The 25,962-nt window shown below is 32.8% G+C and overlaps 1 protein-coding gene and 2 long non-coding RNA genes across 5 annotated transcripts in view; 1 reads left to right on the forward strand and 2 right to left on the reverse strand.

Annotated features, from left to right (window-relative positions):
- The window catches only part of LOC105348352 (uncharacterized), a 43,323-nt gene extending 42,876 nt beyond the window's left edge, over positions 1-447 (reverse strand). Inside the window, exon 1 of the mRNA XM_066086656.1 lies at positions 371-447. The gene's annotated coding sequence lies outside the window, so the exon portion shown is untranslated. The remainder of the gene's footprint in view (positions 1-370) is intronic.
- A 3,522-nt stretch (positions 448-3,969) lies between these two features.
- LOC136276017 (uncharacterized) lies at positions 3,970-24,692 on the reverse strand. Of its 3 annotated transcripts, none has more exons than XR_010714508.1 (4): positions 24,455-24,692; positions 13,268-13,758; positions 12,867-12,948; positions 3,970-4,197 (listed from the first exon to the last, which is right to left on the reverse strand). It is a non-coding gene; the product is annotated as an uncharacterized lncRNA (long non-coding RNA). The 3 variants fall into 3 exon arrangements; XR_010714507.1 differs by having other exon boundaries at positions 24,420-24,692; XR_010714506.1 differs by lacking the exon at positions 24,455-24,692 and having other exon boundaries at positions 13,268-15,032.
- On the forward strand, positions 18,822-21,181 carry LOC136276501 (uncharacterized). The gene is made up of 3 exons (XR_010714976.1): positions 18,822-19,080; positions 19,360-19,494; positions 19,615-21,181. It is a non-coding gene; the product is annotated as an uncharacterized lncRNA (long non-coding RNA).
- Positions 24,693-25,962: the final 1,270 nt, after the last annotated feature.

Here is a 25,962-nt window from a genome sequence, read left to right on the forward strand (position 1 = left end):
TTAATCATTTTGTTATTTTTCATATTAAGTAGATGACAACATGATAAACTCGTAATTCTTAAAAAGTAACATTTATTTATATTACAGAGGCCATATGAAAACCTGTGTCCTAACCAACCAAAAGTACCATGAAACAATTGCAAATGTTCAAAACACAATAATACTACAAACCGTTAATTCAAAACACTTAAAAATGCAGAAAGACTGTTTATGCTCATTAAACAACATAAGGTCAAAATTGGAATGCAATATTAAGTGATAAACTGTGTGTTCTGTATAATGGACCTGTGTATTCCCATTTCTCAGTAACCAATCACTGACAAAATGAAAATATAATAGGGTGATTAAAGAGAACAATGCTAATACATACTGTCCACTGTTGCCATTTCCACAGGAATATATTTCGTTGCTATCTGAAAAACATAAAACAGAAATGGTTATCTTCAGATAGTCTGTGGGTCAAATAAAGGTCAAAAGCCAAATTAATTTCCAAATCATATTTGTCATAAAAAAGGCAAAAAAAAAATACAGACTTGTCATGAAAGACTAAATTTCATTATATTTCAATTTTCTTTTATTATTGCTGTAAATTTCGAGGCTGAAATGCAATCAGGACAAAGAAAGTCTCAGAAATAAAATTTCCATATTTCTAATGTCAAGCCATTGCTGGTAATTTGCATCGGAAGAAATTATGAGATTGAATAGGTTATGACTGCGGATTGCTCTCTCTCCCTTCACCGATTATTACTCCTCTTCAGAAATAAGCGATTAATTTCTGTTGTCACATCATGAATAAATCTACAATATCTAGTCATTTTCTGATTTCTGCCCATAAATGCGAATTGCCACAGTTCATGGAAAAATGGCTTTTATGAATGTATCAAAATACTGGGCCTCCCGCTTTGTATGAATATTTCAAATCTCCAGTCCACACTACAAATTCCCCAAGATCAATTTTGATGGCCATTTGTATCCCCTGGAATTGCTGTTGGGGTAAAGGGAAGGAATGTTAGGCATTTTCCAAGATGACATTTGTGTCCCTTAATGGCTTGCCTTACAAGCAGGCCAATTTCTTTTATGGTTGCAATGCTTGACCAGATCAGGAGGGTCAAAAAACTTCTTCTTTTTTTTGGGGGGGGGGGGTCATAAAAGTCTTTAAATTATCACTTAACTGTATGAAATTAAGAAATACTAAATCACTCAACACTCAACTAAATAAATAGTGAAATACTAAAACATCAAGTATTTTTGTTAGATGTCGAACGTCTTTTAAGAAAAGCATTTCTAGGACTAACGGTGATCTCAATTCATTTTTCTAGCAGTCCATTTTATCAACGGACAATTAATAATCCTTTTCTTGGTAGCAGGTATGCAGCCTTTTACATTTAAAATTGACAATCCTGGAACATACTGTCAATAAAATTGACATTTATTTATGCATCATAATTCTATTTCTACTCTAAAAATAACAGACTCTACAGTTTATCAGGGTTGACAAACTGAATGAGTGAAGATACATACTATAATATATATACAATCATGTATATACCAAATTGAAGATTTTCACAGTGATTGGTTTCATATTTACTGTAATCTTATCATGCACATATCTTATATTATATAGAACCATATTCAATAAGGTCCAATTCCTACCCCCATTTTAAATTTATTTTTTGAAGAAAAAAAACCACCAAATCTTATAAGTGTTTATATAAAAACTGAACATGTTAGTTAAAGCGAGTTTGAATTTGATATCTTTTAATCTATCTTTAAGACAATTTCTAAAGCTTTGAATTCATAACTTTGAATTTTGGGGCATAAAAACACTTAATCCACACATAATCTTTTGTGCAATATTTGATTAATTTAGGTCCACTTGGATGTAAAAAAACCATTTTGGTCTGACTGTTAGAAAAATCAACCTGCACTATCTGGATGGCAATGTCATGATTAAATAGAATATTGAAATGGTATATATACTTGTATATCTACATGCTAATTAAAGCATTTGCCATATATATGTATTTTGATACATTAACAAATCTGAAACTTTTTTATTTTGCATTTGACCAATATTTTACACCTGTCATCTAATACCATAGATTTGTATAAAAATCACATCTAAGATTACTTTCTTTTTTTCCCTTATTCAATTAAATATCAGGTACCTGATCTCTTAATTTTAGAGACAGTTTGAAAATATTTGACAAAAATAAAGACCTCAGGGCTTTTGACCACTTAAAAAAGAAGACTATTGATTTTATTTCTTCACACAGTGACTCATGACGCAGAAGCCAAAGACACTTATAACAAATAACATTAATGAGAAATAGTCATGTTTGTTTTCCATTTCTGAAATTTATTGAAGAAAAATATCCCTTTTCTGTCCATAAAAAAAGAGGACAAGAAAGAAAAGTGCCAGGCTTGGTTCCTATCTCCCCACATCATTTCTATTAGAGACCCTTTTATTGAAATTGCACAACAGATTCACTTGGCTAATTCAATGTCATATCCCTCAAAAAACTCATTTTTTTCTGTATTGGATTAACGATCAATCTTCTGCTACGCTTACAAAAAAGTGACAGCTAATTTTGTGCTTTTTCATGAAAAAATCAAGAGATAACTTCCCGAGTCTCTCCATCATCAAGTTTTGTAAGCGATGGAGCACGCTATTTATTTGTATTTTACACATCAGTGATTTTGTCTTGTATTTTGGGGGCCAAGAAATGACCACGACTCGAGAAGATCATTTTTTATAATTACTTCAGCATACTGCACATGAGAGGAGACTGAAATTTAAATTATGCGGCGGTTCTCCTTGCGGTGCATAACCGCATCATCGTCCTATCACCCCATCTGTCATAAACTGACGGTTTTAGCCTCATCTTCAAGCTTCGTGGCTTGTTAGACTAATTCCCCTCAACTCTCCCCGGTTCTTTTTTAATCTCTGCTTTAAACCACGGCCACTGTTTTTTGTTTCCTCCAAAGACTCTCATAATGGAATTCTGTCGACTGATGGCACTTGAAACAAATGAACACTAGCATCTTTGTGGTTTAAAATGAGAGAACGCTGCCTTAAAGTCAATCAATTTCTACCAATACATTTTCCTGTGAATGGCAATGCTGGGTCAAATTCAAACCACATACCCCATCAAATCATCAAACACTCTATCCCTGCCATTACAAAATCAGTATATTTATCACCTAAAACCATGAAAGACCTTTACTGTGCGTGCATCATGTTCTGGGGTTATGACAAAAGATTCAGTTCCACATGTCCAATTATTTTCCCTTTTAATTCATAAATGTGAAATGTGAAATATCAGGTACCTAAATACAATTTTTCCAGAGGGTATACATAGTCTTGAACATTTTGAAAAACTACACATGCCTGAAGTGACATAGTTACCCAAAGCACTGATAGGTTATGAATATTTTCAATATATATTACTTGAAGGTATTTCAGAGCTGCAGAAAATTGACAATGTTTTTTTTCAAATGTAATAAAAATGCAAAAATTCTGGATCAGCAGATTCTTTGCTTATTACCGGAGAATGGCAGATGTAAGATGAAAGCAATTTAAATACTGAGGTAAAAACAAGTGCTTCTGTATCATTTCTACAATATTTTTCCTCAAAATTATAAAGTTTAGCAGAAAAGCAGTATTCAGTATTCCCAAATATTTTCTATCTGCCTATTCAGTATACAACACACCCAGCTGCTTGAGCAAGGCCAGATTTAATACTACTTCATCACAAATCACAGGCAAGCAATCTATGTAACCATATAGTTCAAAGTTTAAATAAAATTTCAAACTGTCTATCATCAAGTTCCTAGATTAATAGGATGCAAGAATATGTTTTACTAAAACTCATCAATGTTCAAAACTCATCAATATTCAATGCTCTCTCTCTCTCTCTCTCTCTCTCTCTCTCTCTCTCTCTCTCTCTCTCTCAGCATAAGAGAGATAACTCCCAACTTGGGCACTTACCATTGACTAGTATGGTGTGGCTGGCCCCACAAGCCACAAATTTGACCTGCCCAGGGAGGATCTCCTTCAGAAGGCCGATCGAGAAGGCTACATCTTCCTTACACCCGTGACAATGCTGACCAAACTCCCCACACCCCCAGGAGATCACCCGGTGACCCCCGCCTTCATCAGGGTCACCCTCTTCTTCACCGTTCATCTCCTCCTGACTGAAATAAACAAAGTGATGATTTAATTTTCAAACAAATTAGATACATGTATATTATGAAAACAGCAACATAAAATAATCTACACAGAGTTTTAGAATTGCACTGTAAATCGGTATTAAGGCTAACTTAAAACAATGCATTTTATTATATAATAAATGTTTATAAATTAAATTAACTCATATGAAACACATTATTAAAACAAAGTGTGTTTATATGCAGACATTGAAAGACTTTGTGCCTGACACACACAAATTGTGTAACAGGATGAACAATCTATTTGATAACAAGTCAGCATAAATTGGCAATAACACTATTTTAAAAGAAATTCTCTCCTGTTTTTGTGAGCAAATGAAATATCAAATAAAAATAATTAGTCGTTAAAGACCTCCCGTACTTTTGTTGATTAACTTACATAGGAGGTAAAACTGCGTATTTCTCCTGCCACACAGGGGTAGAGGAGAAGTCGGTATTTTTATCAAGATCCAACATATCACATGCATTAAGATCAAAATTACTCAATCATCAATTAAAAAATGGACGACATAATCCTGTTAGGCCTTATAACCCTCCCTCACATCAAACGTTGATCAGAGGTATCACTTTAATGCATTGAGGAAAAGAAAACCATGTGTATGGTCATCAACAGTGCGGCTTTCTTGACGAGAATTTCTGTTGCATTTTTTTTCTTGACGGTTTGCCTGTCAGACTTGTACCATTGTGAATGGCTTTTGGCACAGGTAAATGTACTAACAGGGTAAAAAACAGCTAGGTCTTTGTGTAAAAAAGGAGACCCCTTGTTCTCTCCTATCGACAAAATGCCAATATATATCAAATAAATCACAAATTCCCTTTCTAAAATTGAATGTTGCTCATTGGCTTGGAATTAAATCCTTTCCTGATTTACATTATTACAAATTTGTTCTTTAATCACAGATACTCAAGGTGCACAAACAAGGGGAAGAATCAACCATTCCGAAACCAAGTGATTCCATGTTGACATTTGAATTTTCTATATATTCAATCAAACATCACACAGAGTCTTTAATCATTATAAAATATACGCTGAATAATGACTTCCAATATTGCATCAATTCCGAATTCAAACTTTTACTAAACGGTGATAAACTCCCAAATAAAATATTCAGCTCTTCCATAAAACACAGAACACAAAATGAATTTAGAATTCAATCTCATTTGTTTCTATTTCTCCATAACAATCCAAAAAACTAACAATCCACAGGAGTCTTGGAGAAAGGGAATGTCTCCTGAATGTTACCAATAAGGTGTTGTTATAAATTTCCACTTGAACCAACTCAAAACCAATCTCTCTCACACACATTGGTCTTGAGAAAATCTAAGGGCCCTCCACAAAACTAAAACATGTTTTATCAGTCACTTGTAACAAAAAAGCCACCTAACTCACTCCAAGTCTCTATCCCTGCTAATACACAGGTCTTTAATTAATTTCTTAATTTGGGTCGTGGGTCAATATTTTTTCATATGAATTGATTTTCATATTGACATTCAATTTTCAACGACCAGATGGGCCGTAGATAATACTGAACTTGAAAGTCATTAAATCACTCACTCCATTTGTAAACTGTTTGTCGATAAGTTTAAGAAAATCTAAGCAGACACCATTATGCAACATTGCGAACACTTATTTCTTGGACAAAATCAATTTAACTTTGATATTGGAATCAATTACAATCTTCAGGCAAAAGTAAAAAAAATTTCAAAGCCTTTTTTTTTGGAAAATGGCAACATTTTGAATAACTTTAATACATGTAATTCCAATCAATATACCATTACCTAAAATCTGTCTTTCTTGATAGGAGAAATGATATATCAAAACTTGCACTCATGAAAGACTTACAGTTGGGTTGAGGGCAACTTTGATTATGTGAGCTCTCAAAGTATTACCTCTAGCATGAACAGGGGTCAATGTTTTCATATAAAAAGGGGCTCATACACTGGCAATAAATGTTGTCCAAATATACAATCAAAATTTGTTTAATGCATGAAAATTTCAAGAGTCTTATAAAGCATTACAGATATTCAACCCTGGCCTTCAAACCATTCAGTCTGAGAACCCTCAATGCATCACGTGCACATTGTGCATCTGTACTGTCTGATTGAGTAATACTTATGACAGTGCAATGTTCTGGAATCTCCAAGGTTTATACTAATGTCACAGTATACACCTCTATAAACAAGACCCATTTATTGCAAACTTTTCTTTTTACATATATTATCTAGCTGGTCAATATTTATTAATATCATTTTTATTGGACAATTACAAGCTAAATAATTTTTTTCATTGTTGACATTTATCTGCTTAAAAGTAATTTAATATCATAACTATATATTCATATATATAAGAAATAAACAACGTTATTTAGTGAACATGGCGTTATGAATAGCAATTGCTCTGCTGGCATATTCCATGATGCGCGCTAGCGCATCATGGAAAATATGCCAGCAGAGCAGTTGCTATTCATAACGCCATGTTCACTAAATAATCGTTGTTTATTACTTATATTTGCATTTTACCACTCGCAAATACCCTGCATTAGCCTAAACCTTGACATTTAGCTATTGCATAAAAAATAAACGTTCAGACTGTAAATGTATTTTTTTTTTCTTCACATAGATTTGTTAACAAAATCAATGATATGTTATAACAGTAATTCCTTTAAAATGTTAATATAAGACATGTTTTAAATACATCAATGATAAGGCAGTTGGAAAAAAACACATGATGTATCGTATAGTGGTTTAAATCTATAACGTCATTGATAATATATGACGTCACACCTTTATGACGTCATAGTACGCCAACAGTTAGGTACATAAATCATGGTATCGATCGGAAGAGTTATCTTTCCTTATACATTGAATTTTGTACATGAAAATATAAAAATCAAACCCTTTCGTTTTATTTAGGCACATTTTTATCATACAATAATAAATAACATTTGTAATTGATTAAAATTAAATATGAATAAAACTATAATACCTTGTATTTTATTTTAAACTTTAGATAATTTATATTAAACACCACATATTTTTTTTATTAAAAATATTTACTATATATATGATTAAAAATCATTATATAATTGTTGAGAATTTGCTACCCGAAAGTCATTGGGGGCAACTGCGCATACAATCAGAGCAATTGCGATTATAGAGAAATAATTGCAGCTCCTCCGTATGGGCTTACAGTGGGAAAGAACAATGGAAATGCAAATATAAGAATATATCAAACATATATATATACAATGCAGATATACAAGTACATGTATATATGTCAAACATATACAAGTTAAACCTTTACATCATAAAGAATAATCTTTAGGAACTGGTTTAATTAATATTTCTATTTTCTAATGTTACGAACTTCTTTGCTCTATATATAATTGGAGCATTCACCTGCCATAATTCAACACACATGTAACAGGATTAGAGTAAAATCTCTACTGTTGATAATTACATAGTAGAACACTACTATTACTCTAAAGCTGTTTTTACATACATGTAATAATGAACTAGTGACCTAAAAACATTTAAGGTTGCAATGATCTTTACAAGTATAATGACTTAATTATTATCTGCAATGAAAATGACTTTTGATAAGCCCTAAACATACACGAATGTACATGTTGCAGAAAGGTTTATAATTTATTTTTTTTTAATTGCAAACAAAGCAATAATGTATTATTGGCTCTGTCATGTGCAAGATGTGTACTAACCAGTGGTACATCAGTGATGCAATTTGATTTGCCTCCCTTGGGCCTGCTGATTCCAATACAAACATTTTCATGTATTTTAAAAGAAACAAAAGAAACACTCACCTTTTAACAGTATATAAAGCTTAAAGCTTTCAATATCTGGAAAAATGTTTTACAAATGTTTTTTCACTCTGTATATATATCTTCAAAACTTTTCAGTCAAACACGTCCCATTTTTTGTTAGAGTATTGAAATCTTAAAATGTGACAAATTTAAACATCAAGTGTTTTCTCACACTTCTAAACACCCTCAACCCACAAAATACACTTATTATTAAAGCTGAACAAGTACCCCCCTTGGTTTACTTTATATATTTTTAGCCTACACAAACAGTTAGCCTCTCCGAGTCCACATTTATACTCTTCAGATCTTTTACTCACTGTTTGCTTAAAGTCTAATAATGGTATGTACATTAACTAAATCAAATGAAGAAATTTAATTCTTATGATCAATTCCATTGTTCCTCTTGATAAATATTTAAACACCCTGACACCGAGATTTAAAATTCAAACTGATGACTCTTTTCGACTGGAGATATAATTTGTTGTCACTTCAATGTACAGGTATAATGGCTACAGTTTTAAATGTAGTTAGTGAAACTAATTTGAGAATTCCCATACAATTTTCTCTTTAGCACAGAATTGCTTTTCAAATGAATTGTAAACTGCTCAACATACAGTTACCTGTAGCTTAATGGTGCAAATGCGTTTCTTTGCACTCTGCAATTTCAAACCCTTCAACACCACAAAGTTAGCAACATTTGATTAATATTAAACTATTTCTGAAACAATTTTTGATTCAGAACTGAGAAAAATCTATCTCTATAAAACAAAGATCTTAATATTGAGGGATTTATCAATATGCCATTGTTTATTGTTATACTTTCATGTTAAATACTGAAATCTGATTGGTTAAGACGCAGTTCATAATTCTTTCTATTACCCTCAGCGTTAGCAACGCACTTAGCAACGGGTAACATTAAATAATGTTACATCCACAAAAATTATGCGCGTACGGTTCGCTGTAGAATTCACGTTATTCCTATATAAAAGAAGTGAAATTTTCTTAAAAATTAAGACATTCAGTATAACAAAATAAATAGTGCCTGTTTGGGAGGATAACAGTTGAAATTGACACCCCTCGAAAACCATTGTCAACCTCCGCTTTGCGTCGGTTGACAATGGTTTTCTCGGGGTGTCAATTTCAACTGTTACCCTCCCAAACAGGCACTATTTATATAATAACTTACTGTAAATTCCTTATTAAACACGAGAAATTTATATCAATGTAAAATTGCGAGAAGCATCCCTCACAGATTTTAAAACCTCGTTATTATTTTCTGAGAATTGAGAACTATCAGAAATATGAATATATCTCCCACGTTTGCGATTTTATTTTCTCGCGATTTGATACAAAACAGCAGGCATGAGTTTTACTAAGCTACAAGATGCAGGATCGCGGAATTAAGTACTCGTGTAATATAAGGAATTTACAGTATTACAGATGGACTTGGTGATCCACTATGACCATGGACTATATTCATTGAGAAGTATAATTTCATTCTGGTTTGAAAGCCTCATTTGATTGTCTAAACAAATTCATCTATATCCTATAACATACTTTTCTACATCACATATGACAAGCATGCAAACATATAAATCTGCTTTAATTACATTAAATTTGAATTTCTACTGATATTACATGTATAATACATTTCACCACACATTTTTTAAAACCATTTCATGGTTTATAAATTGTAAACTAGCTGCCCCAATTTATGTATCATTTAGTAATATTTTATAATAAAGGAAGGAATTAAGAATCACTTCAAAAATAAAACCTGCAAGAATTTCTCACAAATTTAAAAGTTACATATTCTATATCTATCTTGCATGATGATCTTGGTAATACATGTAGTGCAACAAATGATGGATGAAATTGATTTTTCTGATGAGTGGGTGAACAACCATCAACATATGATGTGTCATATCTTGCTTTTTTTGTTGTATTTGAAGTTCACTGTGTATTAGAAAGGATAGGCATATCTCGAAAAGGTTATGTACATTAGAATACATTTTCATGCTATTTCTTTTTTCCCCAAGTACCACAGTTTACTGTCAAACTATAATATATGAATATCATAAACATTTTAGAAATATACACTAAGACTATTTACAACATCATTTTTATCTATATTTACACAATGAAATGCTTTTTTGTTGATCATTTCTTACAGATAATAACTAAAATAGTTGCAGAAAAATATATGCAACTTGCGTCAGAGCCTTATTTATTATTGCCAATTTGTAAAGACCAAAACAGAATTAGAGATTAGAAAATTGGATTAAAACTTTTGTTGACAATGTCAATTAAACCCTCTGACCAATAGTCATTTAAAATCAATTCACACAACTATGGAACATATTAAATAATGTTTGGAAATATTGTTGCAACCAAAATTGATTTGTTGGCTGCACAATGGTCCAAAATACCCACAGAACAAGGAGCTCGTATATCAACAATCATGCAGTTATAACCTAATGAGATCTGAACAAAACACTAAATAGAAGGAAGATTGTAAATTACTAATTATTCATAACTAGCTAGTTGTATCCAATCACATGCTCTACGGGTCATAAATAAGTTTAAACTGATCAGGACTACCGTAGCTTCCTTACAATATTCAAGTACTTAGCAATATTTCTTTTTCAAATATCTCGTCTGTTTCCATTGCTTGAGTTCTTACCTGCAATAATTGTGACTAAATATCTTAAGTTTTGTTATCTGGGTTACACAAGACTTCTGAGCTATCCAATCGAGAAATGGTTACAAAATGCAAGAACTATAGACTGAATTCAAGTGCCAAAAAATTAGAGTTGAAGGGATAGTCTCATTTCAAATAAATTCAAATTCAAACATACCTTTGACTCTTTTAGCCAATATTGAAATAAAAAAATCCCTCACTATACTTCCTGGAAAAATTTCTGATAACAGAATGTTTTTTTTCTCTCGAACAGTGATGTATCTGTAAATTATGTCATTAAGAAGAAAATCATCAGAAAGGCTCCAACATGTTGATCAGATGTTCTAAACAGCTAGACCTTCAAATCCTTGAATATCTAGCTACCCTGTATTTCAAGAGACACTACTATAAATCACTTTAGATAAAGAGTAAATATACATTAAAATACATGGACACAATTCGGCTATTGATTAACAGTATACACTCAGACTCGTCTCTATCGAACCACTTTAATTCTTTCATAAAGAGTGCTGGACATCAAGATTATAAATCAAAAAATGATATTGATACACCTGGGATTAGATCCAATACCTGTGTTAGGCAAAATGATGTAATGAATATTCTTTATCACAGACAGCCAATTTCAGTCCATTCAAATTCACCAAACCCATCAATAAACGAGATTTATACCTATCTAACTATACCTTTCTCACCTTTATGGAAGCAAGTAAGATTTGTGTAATATGTCACTTTGTGAAAAGACTCTAGATGGTAAACCTACTTAACAAGAATGGAATTTGTTTGGGACTATTCTAAACCATTGGCCATGTTATTTAGTGTTTTATTATCAAATAGTGTTCCATTAATCAATTTGGAGTTCTTAAAGCAAATGTTTTTTCAATGGGCATGGAGAAATCTCTTTAATCGTGATGACACCCTGGCTTGTTCAGAGCCAAACACTGTAGGTACCTTTTTATCTATACTGAAAGGTGAACAACCTAAGGGAGCCTAGGAATGCATATCCCCATGTTTAGCTAGATCCTTCTTCATACAAGATGTTGCTCCTCTTGCAAGGACAAAAATTCTCATAATCGCACTTACCACGGCTTTCAACGATCAACTAATAAACTTATTAAATGCGCAGGAGACGGGTTCTGTTGCAAAAACATTCCATGAGGTGGTCCAGACTTGATCCGAGTTTGGGTCAAAGAATTTCAATATGAGAGCCCAGGAAACACTTGTTCACATAAATAACAAGGGTGAAGCATTATGACATATACCAGTAGGTAAAGTGAATTTTCTTATCACAACTCATCTGACCCACTCAGTTTATTCATCGACATTTGATGGAAAACAGTATTTGGACTGAATTCTTAATATATCTGTAAAAGACATTCTGATTTTCATTTACAATTAATTCTATAGAAATCTTTCAATCATTTGTTAATAATGACAAGTCTAAAATCTAATAAATTAAAATCTTGATACATATACATGCCTATATTGGATTGCTTATATAAATGACAGAAATTTAGTGTTATATACATTACCTATACTTAGATATAAGTATCATCATACACAACCGTTATAAAATAACTGCAGGCATACAAAGTTAAAGCTGTTGTATTGATGTATCTCCAAAGCATATAATAATGCAAGATTAATGTCTTTTATAGTCTGTTTTATTTGCTGTTAGCAAACTTGACCTTGATTATTGATCTTGTGATAGATTGCTCTTTCTGAGATAATAGTTTCCATATTCCATCTGTACAAGGTTTGGGTGGGTTTTTTTTAATCCACCAGAGATAAAACTCAAAAATTCAGTAATTGCATCCAAAATTTTACATCTGATAACCAATATACAAATTCTTTTTTCTTTCCTTAGTACTACCCTTATCATAAAAAATATATAAAAAATTCATGTGAGATACTATAATGCATATACCTTTCTGACATACCCATTATGGAGGACAGCAAAAATTAATGAAGTAATGTAAAAGCTGTATTCATAACATGATTTATCTCCTTGACATTTTCTTCAGATTAATGAGTTTACAGAGAAATCAATTAATGGAACCAAACAGAATTGCAGGATATAGCCTAACTAATTCCTAATGGAATTTTCCCAAACTTACCTATCTGTATTGTTCTGCTGAAGCTCACACCTCCTGATGGTATCTTTAAACGTTCATCTTTCAGAAAATATCTGTTATCATTCTACAAAAAAAAAAAAATAAACAGGATTTGTACACAGCCCTGCAACCAATTTATGAGGCAAAAATTAATAATCAGAAATATTCAACATAAAATTTTAAGAAAATTATTTATTAGAAATTCAATTATAACAATCACATGTAAATTGACTTGTCGAACTTTATCCTGTATAAAAATCAAATAATCAATGCTGTACACACAAATGATTTACTTTAAATGCCCTCCGGAGAAGAGTCAACAAAAACTGTTTCCTTCACGGAACCTAGTGCTACATTTAATCAATACAAGCAATTAAAATGTTAACAAAAAGGATGTCACCTACCTTGATCATATCCTAGACTTAACAGAAAGTCTGTGTTTTGACTGCTATTCTTTCCTGTCCATAACAAGGCCTGTCCTCTGTGTAGGTAAATCCCTCCCAATAATCCAGATTTCAAAATCTTTGGATTTATAAACTGTTAGATATTAGTTTTCAAGTCCCAGATGCAAAAAAGGAAACCCTGAGGGTTGCATACACATGTATATTTTGTCCCACTGGGAATCAAAACTTGAGGAATCAAATCTTGGAGATTACAGAAATAATCAATTAACTGTCTTTATGCCCACTTAGAGTTTGCACTTTAAATGAAATTGTTTTCCTTACAAAGCGGGTGTATCCGATTTCTGTCTTCAGTAAAGATCTTGAAAAAGGTGGGTTTCCTTTTGACTGGTCAACAATTTCGATCTGCCCGATAACATCAGGAACACTAGTATACAGTGAAAACATACTGCTGGAGACTTTAAATCCGTGTTTATTTTGGTTTATTTGGCATGCTAGAATATAGGAATTAAACCAAACCACAGTCAATAAAAACAGGCTACCTGAACTTGCTGAACGGATTAATACGTTAATGTCATAAATCCAGTTCCACCAATTAAATCTTCGTAATTCTTACACATATCATGCTGTGCTGAATGTTTATGATATACCAGTCACTTAAAACATTTTGTATTTTAAATGTTCACTATCCAAGACTACCAACAACTAAAGGCATTGATTACCTGTCAAACAAATTTGTAAGTGTTTAACTTGTTTTGTAAGTATTAAACATACATTATAATTCAATTTCAACATTGTACTTTATTGAACACCAAATTTTTTTCATAGTTTAATGAAGTTTACATCTTTCTGAAAAATAAAAGAGAGATTTTTAAAATCTGTAAGATGTGCTTCTCGCGATTTTAAGCGGATATATAAATTCCTTGCTTTTAATTAGGAATCTACCAGATACACATTAAAAATATCCAGGTGGGGTGTGTTGTTATTGCTTAAACAAACATTAAACATGTATACGCTCATATTAATTTCAAACAGATGTTTGTTTGCTGGTAGTTAGGAATGCACAGTGAATGCTTCATTTCATTTATTAAATTTTTATTAATTCCTGGTACTATGAAAGTGCATGACCCTTTGATGTCATATGGTGGGCGTGTTACAAGTATGGCTGTGTTAAACCCCTGACACACCAGGATCATGTCCTTAAGGCCATCCTGCTGTGTCCATGAAAATAGAACGCAGAAGTGCACTAGTAGAGTCTCCTACAGTGATGCAACAATGCTGTGGCATCTTCATCTATTATAGTAGGGTCCCAAAGAATGCCATTCAACATTCTTTGTGATGCACAAAACAGTGGTGGTTCTGCGTTCTGATAAACATGCTGTAGAAACAAAATGTGGTTGCCGTGGAAGTGTGGTAGGGTCTCCAGCAACACCACTAGAGCTCTGTTGTCATGCTCAGGCAACCCACATAATCACAGTATAGACACAGTGATAAGTCAAGTGAGCTTGCATGTAGACCTCTCAGAGTCCTTAGGGATGTCGATGCACATTGAGCACACAGTGAACACATGGTGAAAACTCTTGGCATGTTGTGGGGCAGGGCACTTAGCGAGAGCACAGTGAATTGCATAGTAGAACTCCAATGAAACACAGTTACTCGCAGCTAACGCTCCTTAGAAACACCTTGGTTGCCATCAGGCCACAGTGAAATCTTTTCCTTGATTTTAATGTAAAAATTTCATGAAAAAATACATATTTTCTGAACTTCCTTGCCATTAGACGGCGATTCCATAAATTTTACCAGGCAGTATTAACTTGGTGGGAATGCAACTTTGTGCGAAAGGGCCTTTAAACTGGCTTTTCCGGTGTATGTGCAAGATTATCTTTTTATTTGATCTTTTTATTCACTTGAAAAAAATCAAAAGATGTTTTCACCATGTCAGCTAACGTTAGCAGTTTAAAATTTTTGGAAAAAATATGTTATCATGATACGAAATTTTAATAACCTGTACACCATTTTATTTTATAGTTATATATACCGTAAATCTGGAAATTTTTACCGTAGATAAATTTTTAGCTAATTTGTGCGTGCTCTGCATTCGCAAAATTTTTTTTCCTAAAAATTAATCAACAACAAAAAAAAGTACCGGTAATAAAAATTTTGCCGAAGGCTGGTCTCTTCTCCTTACTATATGAACAGGTGTCCGTAAGAAGTGGTCATTTAAAAAAAAAAACTGTTTATATGACCAGGTAATTATACCCCCAAGCTATAATCAGCGTGTGGAGAAGGACTTCACTCAAAATCGTATCTGGTATCCTCATGTCTATCTTAAGTGTACATGTATACTGATGACACTGCATGCATGCGTGATTTATTCATAGATATATGTACCGGCGTTACGCAGAATGTAGCGTTATTTTTTTACCCCATTCACAGTGTACTGGCGGGACACCAAAATTCACGGAATACAAAAATTTGTACAGTATTTTGAATTTCTCGCTGAATGCCGCCATTTTCTTCTCATTCTCGCTCGCTTGACACAGGAAAACATCATCACCTGTGTTTGACACGTGACCCTCCGATACTTGTGTGGTGTACACAAACCATCGCATGTGAGGTGTGAACTGCTAATTGGGATAATTATCTCGCTATAAATCCGTATCAAGATACCCCTTTAGGTAGTTTTGTTGCATTTGCTGCTGTTATTGTATATATCGGTAATTTGAACAAGATATAAATTGCAGACATCAACTCTCACATGATACTATATGAAGTTGGTAAACACATTTACGATTCGTGAGAAAATTAGAGGCGGCGGTAATATACGATGTCCGAAGGTTAGCTAACACTGTGCATGTCAGTATGTTGACATTTAATATTTGAGTGCTTTTTTTTTTTCGCGCCGATGACAATTCGCAAAAAATTAAAACGTAAAAATTAATCTATAGCTTTATGACTCGAATTCGCAAAAATAAATCGACGTAAAAATTTCCAGATTTACGGTATCTATGCATAAATCTAATACTAGCTCTAACAGTCTAACTTTATACAAATGTGTGTAAGGATGTATCTTACAAAGAATATTTCTTACTTATTGTAGCTAGCCCATCAATAAATCATCAAATAATATCTCCATCATATATATTGAAACCAAACCCATTGATAAATTGCTGGGTAAGCTAAATAGCATCTGATTTATCATTGCGCATTGCTAATTTTTATTAATAAATTAATTCAATAAATTTTTTCTTGTGCACTTGCAAATTCTGAAAAAAAATCTGTATCTAGGACTGCATTTTAGACACTCAGGTCAGTAAAACGTTCAATAAAGAACTTTATGGCAAACACCGTTATGATCAAGATAAAATTACAACTGATTGCAAATGGCCGCCAAATCTAGTTACAAGACGCTGTTTTCAAGTTATGGTCGCAACAGCTATGATTTTAGTCTAAATATGAAGGACCTTGTTTAACTTCAAATGCATGTAGGAGTAGAGTTTTTGCAGCCTGTACTATACAAAATATCTCATAATGCTTAAACACCTGGATTTCTCAAGCCTCATAGCTGTGGTGTTTCTAGAAGAACATGCAGATTTGTGTATTTTATTTAGTTTGAGCTAATAAATCTAAGAATGATACAAATGTACATTCATTGCATTGTAACTTCCCATACAAAAAAAAGTTACACTTAGTCATAACTTTTCTGTAACTAAAGTGTAACTTTTATGTACCTAAGATTTAGGCACATAAAAGTTATAACTTTTTTGTACCTAGATTGGACTTAAACTTTTTGCCCTATAACTAAAATGTACCTACATGGAACTTAGAAATTTCTTAGTATAACTAAAATGTACCTACATTGAACTTAGAAACTTTTCAGTATAACTAAAATGTACCTACATTGAACTTAGAAACTTTTCAGTATAACTGAAATGTACCTACATTGAACTTAGAAAATGTTCAGTATAACTGAAATGTACCTACATTGAACTTAGAAACTTTTCAGTATAACTAAAATGTACCTACATTGAACTTAGTCAATTTGTGAATGTGTTTGGACTTTGTCATTTTTACACTAAAAATTTAAGAGTATCTTATCCAAGAGGTTCAAGTCTAAAGTAGACTTTTATCACAATAAATCTAAAAACTAATATAAAATATCGTTATATCTTTGTTTTTTATAAAAATCACGATAAGTGGGGGGATGGGGGGGGGGGGGGGGGTAGATGTAGGTTGATCACACACTGGGTAGTAAAATCACTAAGAGTTGTTTGAAAACAATGACATAACCATTATAACGGGAATCCAGTCCATCAATTGCAACACAAACACCTGTCCAAAATTTTATTGTTTTTATAAGGCAGAAACAGGAAATCACTTTCCGCCTGAACGCACACACATCCCAGGTTAACAGTAAAGGGTGTCTAAAGAGGTCATGCTTAGTCCGTGCTGTGATGACACTGATGTTTGTTTAAGATAAAAAGTTGATGTGTGTGTTTTGACCAGCAGACATTTTTTATTTTGTTATCGGTCTCTTGAACATCATTAGACATATTACGATTTCGTTTAAACACTGTTAAATACTAAGGGGTAGCATCAACTTTATATTATCACTGAAAATTTTTCCAACTTTTCATGGCCTACCCCATTAAGAAAGGAATAGAGTAGATTTCTAGAAATTGATTCAGAATTTTCCCACGACATCGAATGCATGCGAAGAAAGGAGGGGGGAAGGGGGCTGGGGAGGGGTGGTAGCATTGTTTGTTATTATGAGATGGGTTCATCATATTTATTCACATATTTCATTAATAGACATGCTGTTAACAAAGAACAGTACTGCTATTTCCATCTGTATGTTTTCCCAGTACTAGCCTTTCTCTCATCGTAATTTATAACAGCACATAGCTATAAGGCCTGTGTTATAAACTTTGGGAAACATGTTTTATTTAAATAAGGTGTTATAATTTTTGGTTTTACATATTCATCAATTGTAAAAATGCATTGGTATTTAAATTGATTTAGTTTTTAAAATTCCCTCAAATTATTCAAAATGGCGGCTCTTGAGACCGGAAATGCCCAGTTTTGATGATCGGTTAATAAACTAACAGGTTGTAAGGAAAGAAAATATTACTAAAATTTGTTTCAATTAAATGCAGAATTCTTAAGATAATATCAAGTAAATAATATTGTTTTTAACCAAAATAAATTTTAAAGATTTATCCCGGTATTAATCGTGGCTGTATCGTGATTGGCCAAAATTTCAAACTTTGACTTTCGTGAATTCTGATTGGACAATTGCCATTCCGCCATCAAATTTTGAAATGGGCAAAGAAGACAGGAGTTGTTGTGAAGATTTTCCTGATTTTTTCAAGAAATATGCAGAATCACAGCGTGTTGTATGTAGTAATGAAACTGCAAGCAGTGGTTTCATAAAGATAGACATGCTTAAGACCTGGATGATATGGCTTTAGTTGTGGATGACCATTTCTATTCAGGGTAAGTCTGATGTACAAACAAGTCATTTTAAATAATTCATTTGTGTTTACTTATCTCAATTTCTTTATTATTGCTTTGCACTTAGAAATGAATTACATTTGGAAAATTTCTAGAATTCTAATAAGAAGTGCATGATTTTATCATCTATATCAAAGTCTATGCAGCCATGTATATCTAGTGATGTACATTCTATATGTAATCAAATTATGGCTGACTCTTTTAAAAAGAGTATCATTGTATTGCAGAAAAAATCCCAACCAAGTCCAGCTAGCAGACTGTACACCAGATTGAAGATACATCATTAATACAAGATGAAAAAAGTAAGTGTGTGTGTTTATCAAGTAAAGATATACAGATTTTAAATTTTTAACCATATATAATGTGTATCTTTTAGTAAATGAATTATTGTAAATCTGAGAATATAATGGCAACTGCATGCTGTATGTGTATCAATGTTGACTCTTTTTTTTAGAGGGGGGGGGGGGTACTAGGTCAACAGAGAATTGAAAAGTTTTACTGATATTTAATAATAATTTATGCTACATATATTGAAAATTGTCAAACAGTATCATGTTTTAAATATTATTGCCTTCTTTTAGATTAATGGAGGACGAGGATAATACTATGAAAGAGATCATATGCAAGAGCAACCGTTCCCATAGAAATACATGCAGCCATGTAAACAGAAACCATTTTTCACCTGCCAGGTGCTGGTCACATATATATTCAACTTGGTATGCTATATAATTTTCTGTTTTAAGTATAAGGTAGTTGTCAAGGATTTTAACAGTTACAATGAAAGTACATGTAGTAAGAAATTGCCATAATGAAACATTCTTTTTTATATTTTTTAGGAAGTTCAACAGATTCAAGAAACAGATCCAGTTGTTTGCTGATAAATTACTGCAGGTCATTGGTATCATCTAGAACCAGGACTGTTTTAAAAATCATACTAGTATGTTTGGAACAAAATCATGCTAGTATATGTTAGGAATTTAACCTAAAACATGCTTTAATTATGAAGGTTTTGGTCAAATTTTGGTTTACAAAATAATGTTTTTCAAACTTTCTATTCAAATTTAGCAAGAACATTAGACACACATGTAATCCCAAATGGTTTTATGTTAGATTATTGCTTTATTTAAAAAACTTGCATATAGGGTCTGTAATGATTTGAGATAATTATGTAAACAATAAAATGCTTTTTTGGTGACATATGCGGAATATGAATGTAGCGACATTGCAGAAAAAATACATTACCCGCATTAGCGAGTTATGTAAATTTTTTCTGCAATCATTGCTCCCTTCATTACCTGCATGAATCGTCAAAGAAAGTTATATTGTTTATATTTACATCTTTCTTTTAACAAATTAATAAATTGTTTGTAAAGAGTAAGTTAAATTTACTATATTATTTTTAATGTGCATCAGTTCGTTAGCTAAAAGAAACAGCCAAGTTGTCTTCAATGGGAATGTGAGTCTGCATTGATATCCTGATTATTTCAATGATTTTTCTAAGGTCATTATAGGTTTCGACCAATCATTAAACAAGGCGTTAACTATAAGTTTCCATAAGAAATGGAGGAAAGCATACTCATTAGATGTAAATATAATTCAGTAAACATATTGATTAACATAAACATTGACTTGTGTTCTTCTGCTCACATGAACAGATATGATTTTAAATTCCTATTCAAGAGCAAAAACAATTTGATGAAAAGTTCATGTCAACATTAGGGACTTTTTTTTCATCAGTATAACACCTGTACATGTACCTGGGGTTTTTTTTTTATCTGAAGTTTATGATACAGATAGATATTTTTTGCCTACATCTGTAATTTTTCTGTGTAACTTTTCTGTACCTAAATGATAACTTTTTTGTACCTACATCTATAACTTTTCTGTACCTAAACAATAACTTTTCTGTAACTTTATGTATAACTTTTCTGTACCTACATCTATAACTTTTCTGTACCTAAATGATAACTTTTCTGTAACTATATGTATAACTTTTCTGTACCTACATCTATAACTTTTCTGTACCTAAATGATAACTTTTCTGTAACTATATGTATAACTTTTCTGTACCTACATCTATAACTTTTCTGTACCTAAATGATAACTTTTCTGTAACTATATGTATAACTTTTCTGTACCTACATCTATAACTTTTCTGTACCTAAATGATAACTTTTCTGTAACTATATGTATAACTTTTCTGTACCTACATCTATAACTTTTCTGTACCTAAATGATAACTTTTCTATACCTATATGTATAACTTTTTTGTACCTAAATGATAACTTTTCTGTAACTTTAATTTGTAACTTTTTTGTACCTAAATGATAACTTTATTATAACTTTTTGATAACTTTTTTATACCTATTTATTTTTATGAAAAAAATAAATTGTCAATAGTTACACTCTAGTTATGACTTTTTTGTACTTAAGCAAAAAGTTACAATATAGGTATAACTTTTTGATGCTAATTTGGAACCATAATTGATCAGATGGTTCCAAATTGTGCTAACTTAGTTATGACTTTTTTGTAACTTTTTTAAGGGCTCATAGGTATAACTTTTTAGTGCTTTTTTTTTGTATGGGTTTGTATTTGCTTTAGAACAATCCTGTTTTTGTTATGAGATACAAACAAAAAATACCACATCTGCATCTGTTTTTGAAAATATTAGTCCAAGAACCAAGAGAATTTTTTATGGCCTAGTCATTATATACTGTATGCAGGGATATTTTTGCCCCAATTTATTTTTGCCCTTCTACTCTTGAAAACGGTTTGCCCTGGCTTAAACTCACCCAGATACAGTTGTGTTAAACAAGATATATCTTATATATATATATATATATTTTATTCCATCAAATTTGTACAGACTTTTTTTTCAATCAAAGTTAAATTTTATTCATACCAACACTTGTAAAAGAGTTCGCAAGAAAGTTGCAATCCTTGCTGATAACATGAACTTTCTGCACCCATTTTGCATGAAGCGGTTTAATTGTCGACTTTCTCATGTCTATGTCAACTAAGCGGATGTTTTCCCCTGGCTTTTGATTTTCTAATTTCTGGCGAACTTTCTCAGAGTACCAGTTTTGAAATTCGGTTTTGAGAAGTTCTTTGTATTTCTTATTAACTGTTTGGTCTAGCGGCTGTAATTGGTCAGTACAACCCGCCGGTACGAACACATATCAAATGTTAGCTTTTTTCAATGCTGATAAGACTTTTTCGCTTCTATGTGCTGCCGGTTGATTTATTTGTGCCACGGGTAGGTTTTCGCGAACAGCCTCAACATACAGGACGATAACCCCCTCAATGTACTCTTACATCGTTTCCTCGGTAGACCAGTGATTAGGTGAGTGGGTAATTGCCCAATCATCAGGAAAATTGATATTTGGGTGACACATAGATGTAGTTCCCTGGTATATGAGTTGTGGGGGTAATAAGTGACCATCTAGAGTCACACAAAACAAAGCGGTGATTTGTCGCTTATCCCCCAACCCGGCGACGTTGACTTGTCTCGCGCATAATTGTTCCATTGTCCAGGAACACTGAAGGATCATATTTAGACCAGTCTGGTCCCAATTGAACACTAAATTGTTCAGAATATTGTACTCACTCCTTTGTTTTTCAATCATATTGAGAAAGTTCTGGTTTGTTTTATTGAAATCGTCAGGCTTGTGCTTTATTCCCTTTGTCGCCTTTCTCTTGGTAAAGTTCATAGGTATAAGAACTGAGCGTGCCCCCTCTTTGCTAACACACACCTGCCAACCAAACTCCTCCAGTTGAAATTTGTCTTTATGAAGCAAAACGCCACGGCCAATACAGCGAACGATGTTGGTATTGATAATCCCTCCTGAAATGCGCAAATCTTTAATATAATCCTGAACATCTTCATCCAGGTTTCCGAGTAGTGGTGGCCTCCCGCGTTTCTGGGGTGTAAGAGCGGTTATGGGCGAGCCATCATTTCTTTTGGATTCTAACAGATATGCCGTTTTAAAACGTCGAACTGTGCTTTCCTGGACATTTTTATTTAGCGTCGTTGAATAATATCTCGCAGCTTTTGATGCTCCGTGGTTAATGACATAGCGCGCTATTTTAGCTTTAGTTTCAGGTGAAAATCGTTCATAATTACCACGTTTAGGTTTTCTGCTACCACTTGGGCTAGGTGGACTACACGTTAACATCTCCTTTTCCACACTTTCATTCACATTTTCAATTAATTTTTTTTCTCATGTGTGTTTGCTTTTAGTGGATCAGGCAAGCCTGGTTTTACCGCAGCGGTTTTCAACCAACGCAACATCGTGAATGAGATTAGTTTGTTCAATTTAGCAAAACATAATTTGATATGTGTTCAACTTTTAACATAAAAAAAATAGCCAAAGGCATGTAGTGGTCGCTAATTATTGCAATTTAAGAGAGATGACTCTAGCCTTATAATACAATTTAATCAAGAAATATAACTCTAACCCTGGCATTATAAGAAATCAAAGATAGATAACTCTTACTCTATTCAAAAATTTGTCAAAATTAAAACTCGCCAATTGTCTCTTACTAAAAAGTCATCAAATTTTAAACTCGTCAATATAACCACATTTACAGTAGCTGCAAGTCTGTATCTCCCGTTCTGAAAAAATTTGGATGGATGACCTGGGAGCTACAGTGCCTCCCATAGTAAAAATCTGCAATTTACGGCGTACAAAAAATTGCGCTAGTTTTGGACTGATTTCCAAACACATTCTGTACAATTATTTGATTCCAAAACATTCCTTGGACATTTTACTAGATATCGTCACTTCACTTGCCTCTGATATTCTTTTAAACACCATCACCAGTCCCGTAAATTGAAGTGGAGCAGTTTGTTTACACATGAAAATGGCGACTCTCGATCTCGACGTAAATTAATATACTTCATTTTCCGAGTTCGGTTAGCATGTTTAAGAGAAAGTCTGAGACAAGTAAAGTGATCATATCAGTAGTAAATTGCCTGAAAAATTTAATGGTACTGTTTTCACAGAATTTGTGTAAAAATAAGGTTAATTTGTGTGAAAATAAGGTTAATCAGTCCAAATCTAGCGCAATTTCTTGTGCGCCATAATTGCAGATTTTTACTATGGGAGGCACTGTAGCTCCCAGGTCGTCCATCCAATTTTTTTCAGACCGGGAGCTACAGACTTGCAGCTATTCTTGACAATGACTAAATGAAACAGGTGGTGAAAAGCCTAGTCTCAAATGCGACTAGAACCCAGGGCCACTGGAATACCATGCCAGCATTCTTTACCTCTAAGCTACCATAACCTGACCTGTTGACTGACAGTCTGACACTTTTGGTTACATCACAGGTACCTGAACTTTTATCAATGAGTCGCTCAATGAAACCAAAGATTGAAAAATATATATCTTATTCCCTCTATAATATATTTAGAGGGGGAAGGATTTTTCAATATCTGGTTTAACAAGAGACTAATTTGAAAAAATTCAAGTGCCTGTGGTCACATCCACATCCAAATCTTCCGTGTTATTAAGCAGTATTATAATTGGTTAAATTATAACATCAAGTTTCTTACAGTCCTAATGTCGTAATGCTTATTCATCTACTTCTGCTGTTCTGGAGAAGAAAAGTTACCTACATGGCCTAAAAATCAAACTTACTTGCTTAATTGCCATTTCTTCTCTTAAAGACTTACTCTATAATCATCTCTGCAGACTGGGCGGTCCGTTATGAATTAATAATGCGTGCACTTTTCTGTATATGAACTGATGAAGCTGAACCACGGTAAATTTTCGGCAGGTATGGCATACCCTCTTTTTCCATTTTCTTCGTCCCTACATTTCGCCGTTATGCACTTCTAGCTTACTGTCCATTTCTGTAATAACTTTCATCGTCCCTATATTTGGCTATAACACAAAACTGTACGTTTCAAGGGTATCACTTTGCCGCGGTTCTAACAAATGACGTAATGGGAAACAACCAATCAAGTTGTTTAATGTGCAAGTAACTCAGTCTCCATCACATTCGGATGCATGATGTCAGCTTTTACAGTATTTCTTTCTTTCGAAATCATTTATATCCTGTCCGTCACATCCATTTTCAATTGGGCATATCGGTATAAGTTTATAATGCAAAGTACAAAATTTTGATGCTGTAGCCACAGTAGGCTAATCGACAATTTTTTTTTTTAATATGTGAAAGTTGTTCAAAAATCATCTCCGCCTTTAAATTTCTCCTTATCTTACTGTGATTTTAGAGACTTACCTAAATCTCATGTCTTGGATACAGAAATTCAAAACAGATAGAAACTTTCCTTAAAATCAATTTGTCTTTAATTTTTCGCTATCTTACAAGGATTTTTCAACAACAAAAAACTATGGCATCAGCCGGTTAAAGAGTGCCTTTTGTGATTTTTGAACGTCTTTAATATTTTGATATTGTATTCACATTCAGACAAAACCCCTTCCTCGACACCATCAACTTCGAAGATCACACATCCTTTTGAGTTTAAGATAATACGTGTAGAAAAGATCCACAGGCATATACTACATATGATAAAGATACGAATGGATATATTCATGTGTATCTGCATTCTCGTGTGATAAAGTTAATTTAGAGTTGAGTGAATTTAAACCTTTTTTTTAATGTAACAGGTCACGTTACATTAAAAGTTTAAAATCACGTAAGTCTAAATTTAAATATAACAAATTAATTGTTGTACATGTATATATGAAGCTAATAGTTTAGATTTCTGTTATTTATATTTAAACTGCATACATATAATGTTTTAATTACATAGTAGTTTTCCACCGGAAAAAAATGATTCCTATAGAGATGGGCACAAACAGTGGGTGTCATCCAGTATCCCCACACGGCATAAGAACTGGAATGCTGTAGATTTCATTTTTTATTCAATACCCGTTTTCGGCTGGATGTAGCCTTTCGATGATATAACTTTTTTTTTACATGTAACTTAACAATTCACACCAAAACAACAAAATATATGAACAACGCATCGCACGACAATCAGACGGTATGTCAAAAAAGCCATGCAATGTTTGTAGTATTAATACCATTTTGGGGGGGGGGGGGTCAAAGAACTATTTCTTAGCATTTCAAATCGGTGCTGACCTTGAGAATAAAATTCCAGGATATTTCAAATTATTTGAAAATTTTAATTACTTCACAATTGTATGTGAAAAA

This window comes from Magallana gigas, chromosome 6 (assembly GCF_963853765.1).
Source record: "Magallana gigas chromosome 6, xbMagGiga1.1, whole genome shotgun sequence".
In the NCBI taxonomy this organism is placed as follows: Eukaryota; Metazoa; Mollusca; class Bivalvia; order Ostreida; family Ostreidae; genus Magallana; species Magallana gigas.